Source organism: Lissotriton helveticus, chromosome 1_1, assembly GCF_964261635.1.
Source record: "Lissotriton helveticus chromosome 1_1, aLisHel1.1, whole genome shotgun sequence".
Taxonomy (NCBI): Eukaryota; Metazoa; Chordata; class Amphibia; order Caudata; family Salamandridae; genus Lissotriton; species Lissotriton helveticus.
The window spans coordinates 1,122,571,338-1,122,586,099 of record NC_136057.1 but is presented as its reverse complement, the minus strand read 5'-3'; the positions used below and the strand labels follow the sequence as shown (position 1 = coordinate 1,122,586,099).

General features: G+C 39.9%; 1 long non-coding RNA gene across 1 annotated transcript in view; it reads left to right on the top strand.

The window, feature by feature from the left end:
* LOC144772279 (uncharacterized) overlaps positions 1-13,595 on the top strand; it is a 546,095-nt gene extending 532,500 nt beyond the window's left edge. Inside the window, exon 3 of the long non-coding RNA XR_013599704.1 lies at positions 12,964-13,595. This is a non-coding gene — a long non-coding RNA (uncharacterized LOC144772279). The remainder of the gene's footprint in view (positions 1-12,963) is intronic.
* The last annotated feature ends 1,167 nt before the right edge of the window (positions 13,596-14,762 follow it).

Below are 14,762 nucleotides of genomic sequence, written 5' to 3'. Positions count from 1 at the left end.
AGGTTGTTACATCACATGCTAAGCCCTAGTTGTGTTACACAACACCTTACTAAATTTAAACAAATGGCCCAAATATAAATTGTAGCAACTTACTCAAAATAACTCTCTAAGATGGGCACAAAACAATGGTATTGTGAAGAATGGTAAGAAAATTACAAGGTGTGAGAAACAGCTAATATTTCTCTAGTCAGTCAATATACATTAGATCAGTTTCCAGAACATCTTACATCAAGCTATTCATGGTGGGAAGTGGGGTGCACTCTAAAAGCATCTTCAGAGCACCTCGATGATTCCTTTTTGGCAGCTAGTCAAGCTTAAAACACATCACCAGAATTGTAGTGGAAGGCAGAGATCTAAGCATAATTCAGAAATCAGAAATTAGGGAACAATTTTAACTAAACATCAAAACCCTCAATACTAGTGTCTCCTTAAAATCTGGTATGAGCAGTAATTCTAGCTATCAAACATACCAGAATTATATGTTTTGAGGCTAACACTATACCAGATATGTTTTGACTGGTTAGCCCTGTTATAATTTACTAACAGTAAAATTAGTGATACTTACCAAAACTGTAAGCACAAAAATCTGCAGGTGAGACCCCAAAACACATAATAGGCAATCAAAGATTGCAGCAATTATCACATTTGATACAGAGGCATAAAGGCATTGGGAGGAATGGAGAAATCAATATTAAAACATACTAAATCACCTTGTAATGTATCATAGTGTCAGACCTTGCATTAGACAAAGGCAAAATTGAGCCATACAGTTCCCTCCCTTTTGGATTTGTCCAAAGAGGAAGGTAATTTAGACCTTAAGCAGGAGCGGCCCCTGCAGGTAAGAGCGATAGGGCTGGGTTGGGGGGGGATTTGACCGATGACCACGAGAGAAAATTAAATAAATAATTAACTTTCCCTGGTTGTTCTCTGTGTAAATACCCTCCCACCCAGCCCCACCTCTCATGCCTGCACGGGCCACTGCTGACCTTAAGGAAAATGGAATTGGATAACATTTAGGAAAGCTATACAATAATCTAGACCTCTAATCACTATGAAGGTAAGGTGATATTGCTACTAACAGAAGTCAAGAAAAGGCAACATTAACTTGTTGTGTCAATCTGTAACAGTGATATGATGCTGACTTGTCCTTTCAGCATTTGTGATCAGAATGTAGCCTTTCCTCTGACTTTGATCCCTGCCTCTTCTCTGCCTAACATCGGCTATGTAAAGAATTGAAAGCTTAGGTCAGGTTTCAAAGCAGGCATCTTGGAGGAGCTTTATATCAACTTCAATATATAATTGACAACAATTTCCTGGTTAAAGTATGATGACTGTAAAAATGTCAAGAGGCATAATATTGTAATATAAAGATTAAGGGCCTTATTGAGACTAGGGTGTTTCATAAGACTGCTGTAGTTACTGTAGCAGTCTGACAACTGCCACACTGCAGCACTGTGCGCTGCATTACAAGTGTGGCGGTTTGTCTGCCACTTAACCGCTATGGCTTTCATGTATAAAGGATTCCGCGTCAGCCTTGCAGCGGTCTGAGGCCAAATATGCTGGTGGTTCCTCAGCGGCACCGCCAAGCATATTTTGAGTTGCATCTCTACCACCTTTTTTATGGCGGTGAGACCGCCATGAAAAGGGTGGCAGTAGGGCAACAAAGGGGGCCCTAACAGGGCCCTCTTTTGCTTCTGACCCTGGGGGCACATGCATGGGGGCACATGTGGTGCCCCCTGTAGCTTTGCACCCCAGTTGCCGCATGATGCAGCATTCAACAAATGGTGCATGCCGCACCATGCAGGAAGGTGCTGTGGCGGTGTCACGGTGGTGCCTGTGTAAGTGCCTTTTCAAGAGTTTGGTGGTGCGGGAGCTCACACACCACCAAACCCATGCAGGAACCTCACGCCAGATTAGGAATTTTCTCCTGTCTGGCAGGCATGCAGTTCTTTGGCGTTCCCAGGGCAGTAATTATGAGTCAAAAAAAGTTTATGCATCAGCCCCGCCAATCCTATTGCAGCCTCAATACCACCGTGCCACCACCAGGGATCTCTGACCCTGGCAGTTGCTGTGGTTCCTGTGCTGTCTGACCACCCTGATCATATTGGGGCAGTATGTCCGTGGACCACCAGACTCGTAATAAAGCCTTAAGGCTCTCCTAAGAGCATTAGACAGTCACCGCTGTTACACCGCCACAGCACTGCCCGCTCGTCAAGGATTACTCTCATAAACCAGTGGGCAGTCTCAAGCTGGTGCAGGCTGTTCCCCAACAGAGCGCTGGCATGAACCTTCAGGAGGACCGCGAAACTCAGAATAAGGCCCTAAGTACACTCATGTTTTTATCTGTGTGAATAATGTTGATGTTTAAATTATTATTAACGTTTATTTATATATATATATATTACATTAAATGCTTGTTTAGGTATGTGTTCAGTTTTGCTTTGTGATTTGTTTAGTTCTTTCATGTTTTGGAGTTGCGTAAGGAGTCAGGATAGGTAGTGTTTCAACAAAAATATTAAATAAGTTAATATTGTGTTTTAAATATTTAAAATACACTTATATATTTAAATACATTTTAAGTATATTTAAATGTGTTAAACGTGGATTACATTTATTTTAGTTGCATTGTTAAAATTGTTTTATATCACATGTTGTGGGGGTTCTCTGGCAATGTTTTTTTTCAATGGCTCAAATGCAAGCATTGTGATTTGTACTTTTAAGGAAATTTCCTTATTTATGGGCGTCATTTTTGGGTAGTTTTTTGTTTACAAATTGTTCAGTAAATGTTTGTACAAACTCTGTTAGCAAAAAGTTTTTAAACTTCTATACTTTGAAAATATTGTAATTATTATCTTGTTGGTGTTCATTTATTTTGGGTTGTATAATTTACTGGTTTGATTAAATCAATGATAGATCTATTTCTGGGGGGAAAAGTTGAATATTATTTTAAAGTACATTTTTAATGTATTGTCTGGGTTGGTTTGATTTTACTAAAAGTCTAAAACACTCTAATAAAGTAGTACATTTAATTTTTATAATTTAGTTGGACACCACTCATATTCTCTTCGAAATAATGTTCCCTCCACTAGAGTAAGTATATTAAATGTTAACCACCTCAGTCACATATTATATACAGTTTCCAACAATATTTGTTGTGGTGGAATTAGCATAGTGATTACCAATCCACCTCCACACCCATTTTATGCACTTTCCCGAACTCTTGTAAGATTGCAGTCCAAAGAGTCATCTTAATACTTTATAGTATTCCCTTTCCATATTTTCATTGGACTAGAGTTAGAATAGTAAATCTGAAGGTTTTTAACTACTTTTCATTGGACTGGAGGTAGAATCATGAACTACTTAATTAATTTTCTCCCCCCAGTATTTGTTCTAATGGAATTAGTTTAATCGCATCCCCCTTACATGTGCACTTTCCTCAGTTTTATTTGGATTAGTTTTAGACTAGTAAATCCCACACCTTGCTTTATGCACTTTCTCCAATGTCTGAAAGACAGGAGTTAGAATAGTAAATCTCACTTCTATCACATTGACATATGCACTTTTCTTAATTTGAGTTTCATTTATGCACATTGTTAAATTGGAGGAATTTTATGCATGTATTTTCTACAGTTTTAGTTTGATTGGGATCAGAATAGTGATTCTCACCACTCCACTTACAATATCAACAATGTTTGCGAGAGTGGAGTTAAATTAGTTAATCTTGCCTACTCACTTCATGCATTTTACACAATGTTTGTGGGATTGGTGTTAGTATAGTAAGCTTCATCCATGTAATATTCATGATTTCCCCCCGCTGTTAGTTAACTTGGAGTTAGAATAGTACATCTCACCCCATCCCAAAAACTATATATATATATAATTGTGTGTGTGTATATATATATATATATATATGTATATATATATATATATATATATATATATATATATATATATATATATATATATATATATATATATATATATATATATATATATATATATATTCCCGCTCCGTGTACACCTGCCGACCGCACTCGTGGGCTGGTGCTTGCTTTGTCGGGGGTGTGCCCGACATTTAATATTTGCTCAAACGATTCTCAAACCGCTGTCGCGCGGAAAAAGAGATAGCAGCACTCCAAGGGTATATGCACAAGGTTTATTTCAAGAACGCGCTTTCGGCACTCGGCCTTCTTCAGTATTAAATCAGTTGCCACAAACAACTACCATTTAAAATAAAAATCACATGACATATGGACAGAAAAAACGGACTTGAATGCAAACAATTTAAAGCAAATGGTCGCCATTTTGGAATGGGAAAGTACATGAAGCTAAATGCATCCCGTTATATCGTTTCATATACATTCATATCATGTTGTTGATTCAAACCCTGAATGGGTCTCACATTTACCACTAGCAGCAGAATATTGCATCCTATATGCATTGTATATGCACGTCGATTAATCCACTTGTATAGTGCAAACAAATAAAGGCCAATAATCGCCATTTTCGAATGGGAAAATACACAAAGCAGAATGCATCACGTGATATCATATCATCTTATATACAATCATATCGAGTTATTGATCAACACCCTGGATGGGTCCCCCATTTGCAACTAGCACCAGAATTTTGCATTGTATATGCTTGTCAATTACTCCCCTTATACTTTTACAACGTATGATGCTTGCTATGCAACAAAGCTTGCAGTCGATTGACAGTAAAATAGACAGCCTCAATCTAAGAATGGACAGTATGTCGACGAAGCTTGACAGATATGGCTTGCGCATCATTGAGACTGAACAGCGCATTTCCACTGCGGAGGATCAGGTGGGGGTCGTTAGTGCATCATGCGGACAAATGAAGTAGCTCCTGGCAGTAATACAGGCAAAAAGAAAGGACCTTGAAGCCAGATCTCGACGCAACAATCTTCGTATCACGGGAGTGCCTGAAAACACCAACACAGGCAAAATGGGGCTATTTGTCGAAGCCATGCTGAAAGAAATGCTGGGTGCGGTGCACTTCTCGACTATGCTGGTTGTGGAGAGAGCGCACAGATCCTTAGCGTCAAAGCTGATGCCCGGCGCCCCACCATGCCCTATTGTAGCCAGGTTTCTGAATTATTGCGATCGTGACACTGCGCTAAGACTGGCAAGGAAAAAGGGCACAACAATGTATCAAGAAATACAGGCCACAGCGCAACAAGCAAGGCAGGAATTTCATCCAGTGAAGAAAAAGTTACAAGCTCTGAAAATTCAATATGCTATGCTGTACCCGGCGAGACTCCGGATACAGCACAGGTAGAGCCAAGATTTTACATCCCCAAAGGACGCTGTGCAGTTTGTGCGGCAGGTGGAGAGGCAGGTGTCCTCAAGAGCAACAAGTGACGATGCGGACAATGAGGACTAAGGAACTCTGCTGCGTGGTGAGCTGGTTCTGGTAACTTCAATAAGATTGTTGTCTGTTGCAAGTGGGAGTATTGCTGATCGACTTTACTGTTTTTCTGAACTGTCATTTTGTTATATGATGCAATATCTACGTTATGGTATATACTACAGATGCTGAACATCTTGGTTAGTGGTTTTGTAATATTGCATCTAACTGGTAATGCTGTAATGATATGTTTAAGTGCACCAAACTCCAAGATTGCACGCCGACGAAGGGGCAAATTTTGCTGTTTAGACAACATCTGTCATATGGAACAATATACCTAGCAAACTGGGTGGACAAGAGGGGAGGTGCACATATAAGAATAACCGGCGTGCCTTGTGGATTCTGCAATAGATGGATAATGCCCTCGCTCCTCTAATACAGCAAAAAGGCGGTGCTACAGCTTTCAAACCCACTTCAACCTTTATGCCAACTATGGGATCTGATGCTATTGATACTTTTTCGGAGGCAGTGATTCAAGATCTGAGGAAAATGAGGGGGACATTGAAATACAAACAAGTGAACCAAAACAATTTTTCAAATAAACAACATATGGCATTGAAAAAATTATGTGAGGACTCTTCCTTGGTCTGCAAACCCTCTGATAAGGGGGGAATATTGTTTTGCTTACCAAGACTCAATACGAGAAAGAGGCGTTACGACAACTAAACGATCCCAACACATATATAAGGGTCACTGAATCCACGTATAATAACAGCATTCAGATGTACCATAAAATGATCCTCAAATGGTATAACAGAGATATGCTAAGTTGTGATGAACACCTTTTTCTTAGATGCCTGAATCCTGTGACTCCCACATTGTATTACCTACCTAAGGTACATAAAGACTTGGTGAACCCTCCCGGGAGACCTATTGTTGCCTCCATAGGCAGCTTAACAGAACATTTATCCATTTATATAGATTCTTTTCTTTCTCCTTTGGTGACAAGTTTGAAGTCCTACCTAAAAGATACGAAACATTTTTTAAATTGTATGGATCAATTTGAATGGCATGATGGATACACTATGTTGGTCATAGACATTGCAGGATTATATACATGTATTCGACATGAACCAGGATTATTGGCTATTGCATGGTTTCTTGAAACTAGACCTGTTAAGTACTTTGAGCACAACAAAATGCTGCTTGAATTCACACAATTTTGTCTAGATAATAACATCTTTCTTTTTGGTAAAGAACTGTTCAGACAGCTGACAGGCGTGGCGATGGGTACCTGCTCCGCCCCCAGTTTTGCGAATCTTTTCGTGGGATGGTGGGAGGAGCAGGTAGCTTGGTCACCCGAAAACAAAAAATGGAACGATATTGTGAAAGGATGGTATCGTTACATTGACGACCTCTTTATTATTATAGAGGGGTCGGTTGCATTGGCTGAAGAGTACATTGAAGTATTAAATCACAATGTATGTAACTTGAAATTCACAGGTGAAGTCAGTCAAACGGAGGTTAATTACCTGGATTTGACTATATTCATTAAGAATGGTCGCCTACAAACTAAGCTGTTTCGAAAAATCACTGCTGGGAATTCCACTTTATATGCTTCCAGCAGTCACCCGATTAGCTTGGTAAATAGCATACCATATGGCGAGTTACTTCGTATCAAAAGGAACAATACCGATAATGAAGAATTCTTAAAAGCAGCAGGCAGTTGTGTACAAAGGTTTAAGGCCAGGGGATACAAAGATGGGATCCTGAGACAAGCACTAAACAAGGTTAAGAAACTAGATAGAAAGACACTTCTAACCAAAAAACAGGAGAAAACTAAGGATGGCGAATTTAGACTCATTACCACCTATTCCAGTAATGCCTCAGATTTAAAACGTATCATGAGAAAGCATTGGAACATATTGATGACCGACAATATTATAAAGAAAGATCTACCACCACATCCACTGGTAACTTTTAGGAAAGCGAGAGCTTTAAAGGACTATTTAGTACAGAGTCATCATAATGATCAGAAACCCACTTCAAAGTCAGAACCCCTGAAAGGCTTCTTTCCTTGTGGGCGCTGCAAAGCGTGCAAGGGAAGTAAGCGAACTGTACAATACAGTGTTCCTGGTATGCAAAAACCCAGAAAGATATTGAAGTTCCTAACCTGTACCACACCATATGTGGTGTACTGTCTGACATGTCCTTGTGGCAGAAGGTATGTCGGAAGTACTACGAATCCGGTCAAATTACGGATTTTGGAGCACCAGAGGGCGATTCAGAATGCAGACCCCAGCTATCCAGTGGCCAGGCATTTTGATTTAGAACATGCTCGTAACAGGGATCTGTTATCATATTTTTGTCTGGATGCTGTCCCGTTAAATGAAAGAGGGGGAGACAGGTTACAGAAACTTAGGCGACTCGAGCCGCGATACATAATCGATCTTCAAACGAAGATACCGATGGGTTTAAACATACATGAAGACTTGGGAGTTCATCTAATATGAATGTAGGTTTATTATAATTCCGTGATTTTATGAACTATGATAATCTGTAATGAATTGAAAATATGAATATAAAATGAGATGCGAGATGTACATAAATGTTGACATGGACAGAGGGCTTGGATAAAAGTGGCCCATCTAGGGCAAGATTGTAAAAGTATAAGGGGAGTAATTGACAAGCATATACAATGCAAAATTCTGGTGCTAGTTGCAAATGGGGGACCCATCCAGGGTGTTGATCAATAACTCGATATGATTGTATATAAGATGATATGATATCACGTGATGCATTCTTCTTTGTGTATTTTCCCATTCGAAAATGGCGATTATTGGCCTTTATTTGTTTGCACTATACAAGTGGATTAATCGACGTGCATATACAATGCATATAGGATGCAATATTCTGCTGCTAGTGGTAAATGTGAGACCCATTCAGGGTTTGAATCAAGAACATGATATGAATGTATATGAAACGATATAACGGGATGCATTTAGCTTCATGTACTTTCCCATTCCAAAATGGCGACCATTTGCTTTCAATTGTTTGCATTCAAGTCCGTTTTTTCTGTCCATATGTCATGTGATTTTTATTTTAAATGGTAGTTGTTTGTGGCAACTGATTTAATACTGAAGAAGGCCGAGTGCCGAAAGCGCGTTCTTGAAATAAACCTTGTGCATATACCCTTGGAGTGCTGCTACCTCTTTTTCCGCGCGACAGCGGTTTGAGAATCGTTTGAGCAATATATATATATATATATATATATATATATATATATATATATATATATATATATATATATATATGTATACTAGCGACAAAGGTGGTAACATAGTGATTTAGTCTAGGGAGAACTACATAGCAGAAGGTTTAAGACAATCGTCTGACACGAATAGCTATTGTAGGAGTAATCGGATGGAATACGAAAATTCGATTAAATTGTTCCATACACAGCTCACAGAATGGAAAACCAAAGGGCTACTAGAAGAGGAGGAATACAGATTTTTACTGTGTAAATTTCCTAAATTACCGGCTTTATACCTCCTCCCCAAGGTTCACAAAAACATGACACATCCCCCTGGTAGACCTATTGTTTCGTCCAACGGCAGTTGTTTCGAATGTACTTCTCAATATGTAGATTATTTTTTGCAGCCCTTTGTTCATCAGTTACCTTCTTATGTTAAAGATTCAGGAGATTTCTTGAAAAAGATCATGGCGGTGGAGTGGGATGAAGAATTTTCTCTTCTCTCACTTGATGTGACAAGTCTGTACACCTCCATCCCCCATCAATTGGGACTTGATGCTTGCATGCATTTTTTGTCTAAAAGATCGGTGTCGTATCTATACCACACTAAAATGCTAATTACCATGATGGAGTTATGTCTCAAACAAATTTTTTTTTTTGTTTGACAATAAGATCTACAAACAGACTCTCGGTACCTCTATGGGAACTTGCTTTGCTCCTAGCTTTGCGGGTCTCTATATGGGGTACTGGGAGGAAACAGTGACATACAGGTCACCTATGTATCGCAAACACGTTATCAAGTGGATGCGGTACATAGATGACGTACTGGTAGTGTGGAGAGGAACTGAAGAAGAGGCCAACATGTTTGTGAACGAACTCAATCTAAATGTTTTCAATTTAAACTTCACCAGCAATTGGTCAAAAGATAGTTTGGAATTTCTAGATCTAAATGTCAAAGTGAAAAATAAGAAATTGGAAACAATTCTGTTCAGGAAAAAGACAGCAGGGAACAGTATACTCCATGCGCGCAGCTGTCACCCCAATTCCCTAATTAGGAGTATTCCAATGGGAGAACTCTTAAGAGCTAAGCGGAATTGTAGTACTGAGGAAACCTTTTTGGTCGAACAACAAAACATGATTGAGAGATTTTCCGAACGTGGCTATTCCACTAAGACAATTTCTGATGCACAGAAAGCAGTAGAAAAACGCTCAAGGGAGTCATTACTACAGCCAATAGTAAATGCACCAATAGATGTGAATGACAACAAGACACGGTTCATTACTACCTATAGTAGCCAAGCTGGCTTACTTAGGAAGAGCCTTAATAAATTTTGGCCCTTACTATTAACTGATTCTGATTTGGCTGAATGTGTCAATGACTCTCCCCAAATTTCTTTTATTTTATTTATTTATTTATTTATTTAAAAATTTCTAGAGCGCACAAATACCTTACGGTGTCTCGGCGCTAGAGTTTGCAGATTACGAGGGTTCCGGTGACATCTTACTGATTAAAGAGCCATGTCTTAAGATGTTTTCGAAATGAAAGTAGAGAAGAATGGTCTTTAATCTGGGAAGGGATCTGATTCCATAATTTTGATGCAGCCACTACAAAACGTCTATCTCCCCATGTTACCTTTTTTGTGCATGGGATTTGTAGCTGTTGGGCCGAAGATGAGCGTAGTGTTCGACTGGGTTTATACATTTTAAATGCTCTTTTGAAGAAGTCAGGTCCGTTGTTGTTCAAGGCTTTGTGAATAATGCACATGGCTTTAAACTTTATCCGGCTTCTAATAGGTAGCCAGTGGAGCTCGCGAATTGTGGGAGAAATAGAAGCGTGCTTCGGTATCCCCATAAGAATCCTTGCAGCAGCATTTTGGACAAGCTGCAATTTGTTCACAACCTGCTCCTGTGCGTTAAGCAGTAAGCCATTGCAGTAGTCCACCTTGGATAGCACCAAGGAGGACATTAGGGTTTTACCTGCAGTTGGGGGAAGAAAAGGGAGTAGTTTCTTCACCATTCTTAGAGTAAAAAAAGAGGCCGAAACCACCGCATTGGCATGGCTGAGGAACGTGAGCTTATTATCAAAAAGCACGCCCAGGTTTTTCACCTTGGCTACTGGCAATGGAGGGGTTCCGAGTTCCGAAGGCCACCAGACCGGAGACCAAGACGGGGTTAGTTCGCCAAAAACCATTACCTCCGTCTTGTCAGAATTTAACTTTAGGCAATTCCGGTTCATCCATGTACTGATGGCCTTCATGCCTTCCTGAAAATTTGCTGCCACTGCTTCTCCATTTTTGTGTATCTCCAGGACCAGCTGTGTGTCATCGGCATACGATGTCAACCCCATACCGAATGACTTAATTACCCTCGCCAAGTCCGACACGTAGATGTTGAAAAGTGTCGGACTTAGCGAGGAGCCCTGGGGGACACCGCAAGGGAGAGTGAAGTCAGGGGAGCAAAAATTCCCCATCTTCACGGACTGTACTCTATTGGCCAGAAAGGATGCCAGCGTTGCTCTGGCCCTGCCCTGAATGCCAAAGGCGGCGACACGGTCGATCAAGATGGAGTGATCGACCGTGTCGAAGGCCGCGGATAAATCCAGGAGTATCAGGATAGCTGCACCGCCCCTGTCCATAATTATCCTGACCTCCTCTGCCGCTTTTATCAGAGCAGTCTCCGTCCCATGGCCCTTCCTGAACCCAAACTGTGTGTTGTCGAGTAGATTGTTCTGGTCGATAAAGGTTGACAGCTGTTGGTTTATTACCTTTTCAATTATTTTTGAAGGATAAGGGAGAGAGGCAATTGGACGGTAGTTTTTGGGCTCTAAAGGGTTTAGTGCGGGTTTTTTTAGAAGAGGTGTTACAATTGCCTTTTTCCAGATAGGGGATACACACCTGTCTGAAATATGGCATGACAGATATTGCTGAGTACTGGGGCTGTTAGGTCGGATACTGATTTAATAATGCGTGGAGGGCATGGGTCCAGTGATGATCCTGATTTAACAGTGTTTATAAGCTCCCCCATAGACAGAGGTGGCAAGAAAACCTCAAAGTTTGGTTTTGGTGACCGAGGGGGAGGCTCCGGGGTGGCTGAATCAATGGTCGTTATTTTAGTAAAGTTGTCGAAGATATCCCTGACCTTGGCCTGGAAAAAGTCCGCTACCTTGTTGCAGAATGTTTGGGACGGTTCGATTGGGGGGGGGACAGGAGGATTAGCTAGGTCTTTTACCACCTGATACAGTTGTTTATTTGAGTTGAGAGCACGTTCTATTTGTGTGCTATAGAAGGCGCATTTTTCAGCTGTGATCAACTTTTTGTAGCTAAGCAAGGCATTCTTATAAGTCTCTTTGTCGAAGTTATCACAATTCCTGCGCCAGCGCCGCTCCAAGTTTCTTCAGCGTTGTCTTTCGAGCCTTAGTGACTCCGAAAACCAAGCCGCAGAAGGTTTGGTGCGATTTGGCTGCGTTTTTTGTTTGGTACTAAGTGGTCTAATGCCTTAAGTAGCCAGCGTTGATAGTTCTGGGATGCTTCGTGAGAGTCGAGTGTATCTTCGGGTGTCGTGGATTCCAGGATATTATGTAGAGCAATGAGAAAAGCAAGGTCCCTCAAAGATCAGTTATGTACAGCCGTGATTCCAAAAAACCCAAAAACTACTGGGGTAGAAGGCTTTTTTACCTGCAAAAATTGCAAGGCGTGCAAAAACAGTCGTAATTTGAAGAAAGTACGACTCTCACCCTCATCCAAAATTCTAGTTATTAAAGAACACACTTCATGTACTAGTGATCATGCGGTCTATGCTTTATTCTGTCCCTGTAATAAAGCCTACATAGGGAGTACCATCAAGCCAGCCAAATTGAGAGTGCTAGAGCACTTACGTGCTATTACTAACATGGATAAATCCTACCCGATAGCACGACATTTTCATAGTCATCACAATCAGAATGTAAACTTACTAAGTTTCTGTGTGTTATGTACTGTGAAATTTGATGAGAGGGGTGGCAATCGGGTACAGAACTTACGGAGACTAGAATCTAGAATGATTATCCAATATAAAACCATGGTCCCTAATGGTCATAATTGCGATGAAGAAATGGAAGTACACTTAGGATGATTTACTTAAGTAACATAGTTTTATTGAGCTTTCTGTAGTTTATGTCCTGTAGGAGAACTGTTTGGGTAATGTAGAAAAATGTTAATATGTATTCAAGATGTATTGCGCATACTTGTTTTTAACGTCTATGTCCTTTACATGAGTTGTGAAGGGTACAAGGTAATTTTTTAATTATGCATCACTGGTCATTATATTATTATTCATTATTTTTTATTTTTCTTTTCTTTTAGGGATTACTTATATAAAATCTAATTATGATTGAATAGGAGTATCGGCTTTAAGATAGAAAAACACTGAGCAGACTTGGAACCGAAAACTGATTGACCAACACGCATAAATGGTTAAGCCCACAAGGGCAGTACTTTGCTTAGCTTTTCATATTTAGACCACAATACATTGTGTTAGCCCACATGGGCGAGTGACGTATTGGAGTGGCTGTTTTCAACTCATTAGATCGACATAATTATTAATTCAAATGAATTCACGATTTAATTTGCCCACATGGGCGGTGATCTTATTTGCCTATTTTGTCTTATTTACAAGAAGCAATGAACGTTATGCAGGTCAAGTACACTGTTTCTTTGATGCACATGACATTCCAAGTCTGTTATTCATGTTTATGATGTGGACCCGTTTTGGTTTCAGAAAGATATGATTATGTCTAATTGTATATCATGAAGACTGTTAATATGTGCTCCTTGACATCATGAAAATTAATTTTTTCACTGTCCCTAATGTGAAACTTTCATTATTTTCATTAGATTGCGTGGATAAACGCGCTAGTATTTTGTTTATGTTTATTTTTTTCACATGACCATGTGATTTTCACTATATTTGTGTTTTCCTACTACTCTCTCAACTACTCGTGACCAAGGGGAGGAGCCCCGAAACGCGTCGAGAGACATTGTTTTGTTTGCCATTTGCTGATTAAATATTTTGTGAACAAGCTATCGTTGTGTCCGTGCTTCACGCTGTCCCTGGATTTCGAGGACGTAAGTGTGATTGCTTGTAATTGATGGGCTCGCTGCCCAGCACGGACCACTGTTGGTAGAGGAGGGGTCAGAGCGAAGTGCAGCGACGGCTGCACGTTACATGGATATATATATATATATTCACAGAAAAAACCATAGGTTATAGACCATATATAGTTAGGAATTAGCATTTACAAAACCTTGAAAATTCACTGAAAAAACCATAGGTTATAGACCATATATAGTTAGGAATTAGCATTTAGAAAACCTTATTTTACTCACACAAAACCATTGAAATTCCATATATAGTTAGTTGCACTAACTATATATCGCGCACCCGCAATCCACTGCTGATGATGTCACATATTACATCATTCATGACATGGTCAGTGACATCACTGATGACATCACTGATGACATCTCAAATGACATCACTGATGACATCACTGATGACATCTCAAATGACATCACTGATGACATCATGACACACCAATACCAGTTACTACATAAGCACTCACTGATTCCTACGTCTACACACACATTCACTCATTCACCCATACAATCACTCATACATACAGTCACTTATTATTACAACACTATCATATGCACTCATACACCTATGCAGACAGTCACACACTGCCACTCATCCATGGAGTTACTCACACACCAAGCCAGTCCTGTAAAGAATCAATCACACTTCCATTTCTTTATCTATACAGTTAAACACAGAACACCATACTTCAGTGACATCACTGATGACATCACTAATGACATCTGAAATGACATCACTGATGACATCTCAAATGACATCACTGATGACATCATGACACACCAATACCAGTTACTACATACACACTCACTGATTCGTACGTCTACACACACATTCACTCATTCACCCATACAATTACTCATACATACAGTCACTTATTATTACAACACTATCATATGCACTCATACACCTAGTCAGTCCTGTGAAGAATCAATCACACTTCGATTTCCTCATCTATAGTTAAACACAGAGCACCATACTTTTCACACATATACTAACACATACTTAC